Consider the following 9,295-nt stretch of genomic DNA (forward strand, 5'->3'; position numbering starts at 1 on the left):
CATAGGTAGATAAGAGACAAATATTTGCATTCTTTTGAGTTTCTCATTAACCTCTCCAAAGGAGGCAATCAGATATGCATCTATCTCAGTTGATCAGAGAGGTGACTTGGAATAGAAGAGGAGGCAGTTTGCCCTGAGCAGTTCCCAGCTTGGCTTTTCCCTTTAGCTTAGTGATTTTGGGGCTCTAAGATTTATTTTCTGTTCACAGTAGGGTACTGAAAACGACACCTTCCCAGGATCAAATGTTTCCATAGTGAGAGTGAGGAGAGACTTGAGAGGATGTGGTGAGAGATTCCATAGCAGGGAATTTTTTCTTAGTAATTATCTTTTATTATCCAGTGTCACTTCACTCTAAACAAAATCATACTTAGACCTACTATTACTTGTAATGGTTATATACATGAATATAGTCACAATCTCACCTTGTGTGTTGAACATTGTGAGTGCATGTGTATATGTGTGTGTGTGTGTGTGCAAATTTCATGCAGTAAATGCTTTCTGTTTTTCTTACTTTGCTTTTTAATCTGTTTTCATCCGTATTTTGGGCCGGTTTCAGAACCACACAACTTCAAGGCTGGCATGTGAAATGGATTAATATTTCCATTTTAAAACAAATTATTCTCTGTATTGTTTAACTTCCAAATCCTGCAGAATGGAAATGTCATTTTGGAAGCATCAGCAGGCAGCTCACAGTTGCAATACTTAGCTTGCAATTGGGTATTCCAGACAAACAAAATCACCACCCCAACCTCCACCAGCACCACAGAAACAACGCCGCTACGTGGGAGTGCAAATAATTTGAAGGTGTGGTTTTCAGTTTTTTACTGTAAAGCACTGCAGTCCAGTTGTATGGGATCTTAACTCTTTTGCGTCCCCCAGTGATATGAGGCGCACGGTGTAAGGCGCTGGCTAATGTTGTAAACTAATTCAACATCAGATTGATGGTTGATGTTTATAATCTAATTCAACTTTGTTTAAGGACTGTTTTTTCAGCCTTTAATAAAAGATAATTTTCATATAAAGAGTTAAGAATTCTTTCACTTTATTCTCAGAGGTCCCTTCTTCTCTTATTCCCTACCCTGTAATATCAACGCTGTTATGTGCATAGAGCCTTTCACTCCTGTGTTGTTTGTCCTCTTTATGCTGATTGATATGTTAACTTAAGTAGCAGCTATAGAGCAGCATTCACACGCTTTACATAAGAATAGAGGAATAAAAATGTGAATGCGACACACTTGTTCACCTGGTTTCACTTAAGAAAGGTGAAAAATTGAATATGAAAATTAGAAATTGACAAAAAGAATATTATTTCTTGTTTACAGAACTTTTGTTCATCAATTTCACCTCATGGTTTGTATTCATCATTCAAGATATCCTTTTTGGTGTTTGTTACCTTTTTTGTTTGTTTGAGAGGAGATTCTCTAACAGCATAATGTGTACTTTTTCTCTGCAGATGTTTTATAAATTGCTAGGGAATGGTGTTTCATCACGATAAATCTCTTCAATAGGAGGAAATCTTTGTCACAAAAGGAATATCCAAGAAATCTGATGCACTCTAATATTGTATGAGGCAAATGCACGACAGGTCATGCCTCAGTGGAGAGTTATCTAGACTTTGAAGTAACAGTTCTGTTTCCCTTCTGAGTTAATACGTGATTCTGGGAAGTCGTGGAGAAAGTTCAGTGATGTGATCTGCTCCCAGAAACACTGTAAAAAGCATATGCCTCATATTCTAAGATGAATGAATCAAGAAATTGCTAGGAAAGTCAAACATACTATACATTTAGAATGAATTACAGCCATGCACAGCATAGCAACCTTTCTGTCAATGACAGTCCAGGTGTATGACAGGGGTCCCATAAGATTGCAATACTATATTTTTACTGTACCTTTCTATATGTAGAATGTTTAAAGACACAAATATTTCCCATTGTTTTACAGCGGCCTGCAGTATTCAGTACGGTAACCTGCTGCACAGATTTGCGGGCTGGGAGCAATAGTCTGTACCATATAGCCTCGGTGTGTGGCAGGCTGTACCATGCAGGTTTCTGTAAGTGCAGTCTATGATGGCCACACAAGAAAACAACATCGGTGTGACATCGGTGCTCAGAACACGTCCCCTTTGTTAAGCAACAGGTGATTTTAATCCACTTCTACTTACGTACGTTTAAGCTAGTTCATGACAAATGTCGCCACTCCATCATGGCCTTCATATTTTGTAAGCACATTAAAATACAGCTTACAATACTTTCGTCTTTTAAAACAGGTCAAAAGAAAGTGAATAAGTAGTGCTTTCACTTCTACAGTGTGGAAGGACTTTGTAAGATTTTGGAACCTCTGTGGAATTCCAGTTTAAATTTAGTGCCACGCTTCTTGGTATGTCAATATGCAGAATCTCATCTTCATGAATAAATGTAATTCAAGGGAAAAAATAGCACAATGCTCAGTGGAAATTTACAAGGAAAAGAGAAACACTACTTCTGTCTGGGAGTGTCTGCACAAGACTGAAAACCTAGTATTGGTCAGTAACTGGATAGATGGTGGAAAGTAGCATTTAAATTATTCTATGTAGTTGAAATTTGGATATTCCATATTTTATATTATTGTATTAAAATTTGATTGAGAACATATTCTAATATTCTTATATTTATAAAACATGGTATTAATGGCAGCATAATGTTAACTAAATAGATACATTTAAAAGTGATTTTTCAGGTTTGGAACATTGTTTGTTTTTGTTTTGGGGTTTTTTGAGATGGAGTCTCTCCCTGTCACCCAGGCTGGAGTGCAGTGGCGCGATCTTACCTTGCTGCAATGTTTGCCTCCGGGGTTCAAGCGATTCTCTTGCCTCAGACTCCTGAGTAGCTGGGACTACAGGTGTCCGCTACCACAGCCGACTAATTTTTTACTTTTAGTAGAGACAGTTTTCGCCATGTTGGCCAGGCTGGTCTCGACCTCCTGACCTCAGGTGATCCGCTCGCCTCGGCCTCCCAAAGTGCTGGGATTACAGGCATGAGCCACTGTGCCCGGCTTGGAACATTAAGCCCAATAAAAATGCTATGTCGTGTTCTAAAACAAAAATTGAAACAAACATTTCTTCATCTCTTATTATATTCTTAGCAAAAAGAACTTGCTAAGTAAAAAATGAGAATACATTAAAGTTCTTAAAATAGGTGAATAGATTGGTTTCCAGAAGGCATAGAACACATTAATCTTGTATTTGTTTCATAGTCAACTTCAATAACCACACCGGATGTGCTTGGAAATCATATCCTGAAGTTTTGAATACAGTGTTCTATTTACGTCTATTAGGGCAATTACTTATTTTACTCAACTTCTCTCTATGGTTACTGATTGTTTTATCTGGTTGTTCTATCAGTTACTGTTCTATTAGTTATCAGGTATTAAAACTCTTGTAATACTATTACATATCTTCCTTTTTTATTCTGTTAATTTTAGAAATTCAGTTTGACACCACATTATTATGATACCACATTATTATGTATTAAAATTCTTAAGATTTAGAATTGTAAGATAGCTGGTTATATTAGGCTTGTTGGTATATTTCCTGTTCATTTTGCAACTTAGAATTGAACCCTGGGTATTTACCAGGACTTTTCTTCCTGGATAGGCTCTGGCAAATCAAATCTAGCCTAAAGCTGTCTTCATACATATTTAATGTTCAGCCTAAAAGTTTCTCTGTACACAGTAAACTATAACCTAAATGGAGGTGTAAACAGACTGAACGTACTCTTGTTACTGAGTCTGGCCAATCAAAGGATGCCAACTGTTCAAACCATGTTCGCATAAGGCAAATGCCAACTTTACCAATCTGGCTGTTGCTGTACCTCACCTCCATTTTGCTGTACCTCATTTTCCTGTTTCTGTCCACAAATCTTCTCCCACCACATGCTGTGCTAGAGTCTCTCTGAGCCTACACCGGGGGCTTGCCTGATGCAGCAACCATTCTTTGCTCATTTAAACTCTGTTAAATTTAATTTGGCTAAGGTTTTTCTTTTAACAGCTAAAAACTTCAGTCTTTGTTTTCCCTGTTAAGTTAATTTCTTTAGAGCCTCTCAGACAGCACATTCAGAGTAGACAGCTGCTTCACAGAGACAAGAGACTACAAATAGTGGGCATAATATGGTCTTCTGATCTCCCCCAGATTCTCAGCCTTTCATTCCTCACTGTCTTAAAAACTCCAAATCTATTTTCATGTAAGCCATTTAAACCAGATTTGCTAGTTGTTTTCGACAGAAGGGGTCTTACAAAATAATCAATTTTCCCATTGACAGAAGCTGAACTCTAGTTTGAATCAACTGAAATCTCTCTGTCGAGTAATGCTACTAATTCAGTGTCTAATTTATTATTAGGCTGAATTCCAACATTTCACTTTTTATCATTAGTTTATACTTCTCCAAGAAATAAAGTAATAAATACTGATTAGTATGATAAGCCAATGCATAAAGTAGATTTAACCCATAATACCCTTGAGCTATAAAACCAATAATGCTCCCATGAATCATTTAAATTCAGCTCTTTCCTATCCATGTAGAATTATAAGTTTTTGTGATAGGGAGAAATCTTAATGTTTATGGAAATATTCATAGATTTATATTTTCTTCCTATTCCCTGGGCATTCTTCAGGATGGCACAACGGTCATTTAGGGAGGCCTCCCTTCTCTGTGTAAGCTTAAAGGGGATGTCTCATATCTACTTGGTGTTCTTGTGTCCTTCTTGTGTTGACTGCAGATTGAATTTCATCCTGCTGGATGATCACTTAGATGACATTGTGAAGCAGGGGCAGCTGCAAGAAACAGACCTCTCGGACAATGAACAGAAAAGGAAGAGGTTTTATTATTACGGCCTGGGAGCAAGGCTTTATGTTTTGTCTAAACGGCCTAGCTCCCCTAACAAAGAGAAGCTCTGCCTTTATATAGGCTTTCACTCTAGATATTACACATGAAAGGATCTTAGGTTTACAGCCTTACAAATTACACGTGAAAGCATCTTGGGTTTACAGCTTTAGAAAACACATATGAAAGGGTTTTGGGTTTACAGTTTCAGGAATTACATGTGAAAGGGTTTCTGGTCTCCGGATGGAGGAGTGAAGTGGGGCTTTGATCTTGTTTAAGTAAATACACTGTCTTCTGGAGAGATTCCCCCATACCATGTCTGCTATTTACAGGAAGATGATTTAGGACGCGCCAGTCGGCCAGCCATTTTTTTCTATTGAAATACGGTATGGAAGTCAACGGCGAGGTGATCCCAGACGCCTGGGTCTCCTTCCTCAATTGTTCCTGTCTCTCTAGCCAGGGTGATGTGTTTTCACCCTGGAGTCTGAACTTCCTGGCATCTGCCCCAGTGTCAAAGTTTCTGGACCCTGCTTCCAGAAATTAGTAAGTCTATCTAAGGTTTCAGTATCCCTGTAACCTTTCAGAAGTGTTCTCAGAGAACCTAGTACTCTTGAGTGCACTGCAGAGCAATTTAAGATTGCTTTTAAACCAGGATTCTGCACCTCGCGTAGCTGGCAGTCTTCTCTTTCCCAAAGCTGTTCTAGACAGTAGCATTGCAATAACGCAAGACTATTTCAGGGATTCCATGTGTGAACTGGACACAACTGCCTGCCTTCATCTTTTCCTTCAGCCTAATGAACATGTTGCCCCCACTGAAGACTTGACCCCAAGGAAGAGAATCTAGAACACTTTCTTTGATTACACAGTTTCCCTATTGAAAGTGTGGTCAAGGGCCAGCAATTTCCAAACCACAGGCACATTAGTAAGGAATGTAGAATCTTGACACATAATCAGGCAGTAAATCCTAAAAAGGCCAAGAGTATAGACATTTTAGAATTGAGAAATATTGTCCCAAGTCATATCCTGAATTATCTCCAAACTTGGTTATTGTCATTACTGAGGCCCATTTTTCAAATCTTTCATTTTAAAAGAATCTTTCTGAATTTATTGTCTTATCACAGGTTGAAAAAAATCTATTAAGAGTATCAGAACTTGAGGAACAATGCCTCTCTTTGCATTTCTGCTGTGAGAGCTGCATCCATCAGGGTTTGACCAGAAAAGAAGAATCAGAAGGAGATATATATTAAGGGATTTATCACAAGAAACTGGCTAAGCAGCTTCAAAATCTTTTGAGCAGGCTGTCAGTAAGAATAGGCTAACGCTGCTGTCCACAGAATTTCTTCTCTCAGAAAAGCATCAACCCTGTTTTAAGGCTTCTCAACTTAATCAATCGGCCTCATGATATTATCTAGTCTCCCTTGCTATAAGTCAACTGATTATGGACTATAACTTCAATCACATCTGTAAAATGTCTTTATGACAACACCTGGATCAGTGATTGATTAATAACTGGTGACTGTAGCCTGGTCACACGGAAACGTCCAAAGACCATCACACGGTCCCCCTTTTCTGAGGCAACAGATGCCTCTGCAGAAACTGGGGTGGGAGTAGAAGTCAGGCTAAAAACATTGCAAAAAGTTACAGTAGGTTAACACTGTAAAAACATAATGCTCATAAAGAAATAATTAAGCTCCTTTTAAGCAAGTGAATAAGGGGTGAGAGAGAGAGGTTAATAACGAGGAAAGACAGGATCTATTAACTTAAACATCAGGGTCCTAATGTTCACTGCAATGTTCTCTAATGTTTAGCATCAGCTGTCAGGTTCAAACTGCAAAGGGATGACTTAAGCTCTACTGTTGTGGCTATTGGAGGCTGTTTCTTTAATAAATGATAACTGATTTCCCAGGTCTTCCATATTACTGGGATCACATGTTGCTTCATCCCACATAGGCTGGTTAATGTGTCTTAATCACTTACATATTTAGAGGGGGTAAATGGGTGTGTGTGTGTGTGTATGTGTAAGTGTGTGTGTGTGTGTGTATGTGTAAGTGTGTGTGTGTGTATGTGTAAGTGTGTGTGTGTGTGTGTGTGTGTGTGTGAGAGAGAGAGAGAGAGAGAGAGGAACAAGAGAGAGAGGAAAGTGAGGGGAACGTATTTTCATGAAGTTGGAATTTACATACATTGGTATTTAGCTCTTTCACTACCTAGTACATATTTGTGCTATCTTATATTTCAGTGTTAGTGATTTTTAGTTTATTGCTTTCATACTTTAATTCCTCTCTTATATACAAAATTTTCTTCTGAGCACACTCATGTATAACTAAGTTTATAGGCATACATTTCCCTATGATATTCCAAAAGGTTAATGTTCAATATTAATATTTAATGACACACTTTTTATATTGTTTGGTAATCGATAACAAAACCTGTAAAACAGAAGACAATGGTGCAAATCCCACTGAAAATCTGTAGCACAAAAGCAGGAAAAAAGCCAAAGCTACATATGTAAAGGTTGTAATGGGAGAAAAAATTTCCATATACAACATACACAATAAAATATGCAAATCATCTGGTACAGACACACGAAAATTAAAACAATACATGTAAAACTGTAATATAGGAAAAATTTAAATAGATAGCATGGGGAACATTTCTGAGGATTGACAATTAGTAGTTTGGGGATGTGTAGGGAAGTTTACTTGAATTTGAAGAGGAGTACTAATATTTATTGAGTTGTTTCCATGTACATGATCTGGAATTCAGCATCAGAGAAATTAACAGATTTAACTGAAAATGAGGGCAGACCTGAAATTCCAAGCCAGGCCTGCCTGCACCTGCATGTCATATGTTCCCATCCTCTTCAATGTCTCCTTTCTCTCAAGGAGCTTTAGAAGAGTAACAGGGCAGGTGCAGTGGCTCACGCCTGTAATCCCAGCACTTTGGGATGCTGAGATGGGTGGATCACAAGGTCAGGAGTTCGAGACTGGCCTGGCTAATATGGTGAAGCTCTGTCTTTGCTAAAAACACAAAAATTAGCTGGTGTGCTGGCACGCACCTGTAGTCCCAGCTACTTGGGAGGCTGAGGCAGGAGAATTGCTTGAGCCCTGGAGGTGGAGGTTGCTACCTGAGATTGTGCCGCTGCACTCCAACGTGGGAAACAAAGCAAGACTCTGTCTCAAAAAAAGAGAGAGAGTAATATGGAGAGTCAGGCTTAAAACAGCTAGCTAGAAAATAACAAATCCTTTTAATTCCTTGAGCATTTTTTAAATGTTGTGAATTTTGCACTCTTCATTATACGTTTATGCTTTATAATAAAAATATGAGATTTCCTTTTTTATTTATTTTTATTTTAAAAATTGTTTTGGCCTGCGGAACAGGGAAGGCGTATTGAGGCAGGAGCGAGTCCCATTGGAAGCCAGGTGAGGGTGGAAGTGGGAGGGTCAGCCTGGGGAGCCCAGCCCAGAAGATGCCAGCTAAGCTGGTAACTTCAAGCAGTAAGCGACAAGGAACTCGCTGGGCAAAATATGAAATTTTCAATGAGTGTATCAAGGTGGAAGGCTTGGCCTGTTAGCAGAACAGCACCCCAGAGGCAGTTACTTGTCATGCAGTTTGACTTCAGAGGTCCACCCTCTATTGCCTTATCAAGCAAGAGGCAGAAATAAATAAGGCCATAAAGAAAAACAACATAATTGAACTGTACTTATAGGATTGGAAGATATGTCTTTGAAATGACTAGGAATTCAGTTATTCTTCAGCCATGGATTAATTTAATCATGTATTAGATATCTTATTCACTTTAGGTTGCTATAGCAAAATGCCGTAGACAGGGTGGCTAATAAATAACAGAAATCTATTTCTTCCAGCTCTGGAGATTTGAAGTCCAAGATCAAGGCATGGGCAGATCCAGGGTCTGGTGGCGGCCTGTTTCCTGATGATGGCACATTCTGGCTGTGTCCACACGTGATGATAAGGTAGGCGGGGGACTCGACTCCAGAAGTGAGGATTCAGACTGAGGACTGGCTTAAACGGGGCTGAGGCAGAAGCAGCTTTCCATGTCAGGCCCACCAGTGTGCCATGCCAGGTTACCTGCCACTCCCATGGCAACACCCAGGAATTACCGGCCCTTTCCATGACAACAACTTGATGATCCAAAAGTTGTTATTCTTTCCCTAGAAATGTTCAGATAAAACAACCCTTAATCTATGTGCAATTAAAAGTTAGTATAAGCCGGGCGCGGTGGCTCACGCCTGTAATCCCAGCACTTTGGGAGGCCGAGGTGGATGGATCACAAGGTCAAGAGATCGAGACCATCCTGGTCAACATGGTGAAACCCCGTCTCTACTAAAAATACAAAAAATTAGCTGGGCATGGTGGTGCGTGCCTGTAATCCCAGCTACTCAGGAGGCTGTGGCAGGAGAATTGCCTGAACCCAGGAGGCG

This window comes from Sapajus apella, unplaced genomic scaffold (assembly GCF_009761245.1).
Source record: "Sapajus apella isolate SASKATOON/1434 unplaced genomic scaffold, GSC_monkey_1.0 scaffold54, whole genome shotgun sequence".
Lineage (NCBI taxonomy): Eukaryota > Metazoa > Chordata > Mammalia > Primates > Cebidae > Sapajus > Sapajus apella.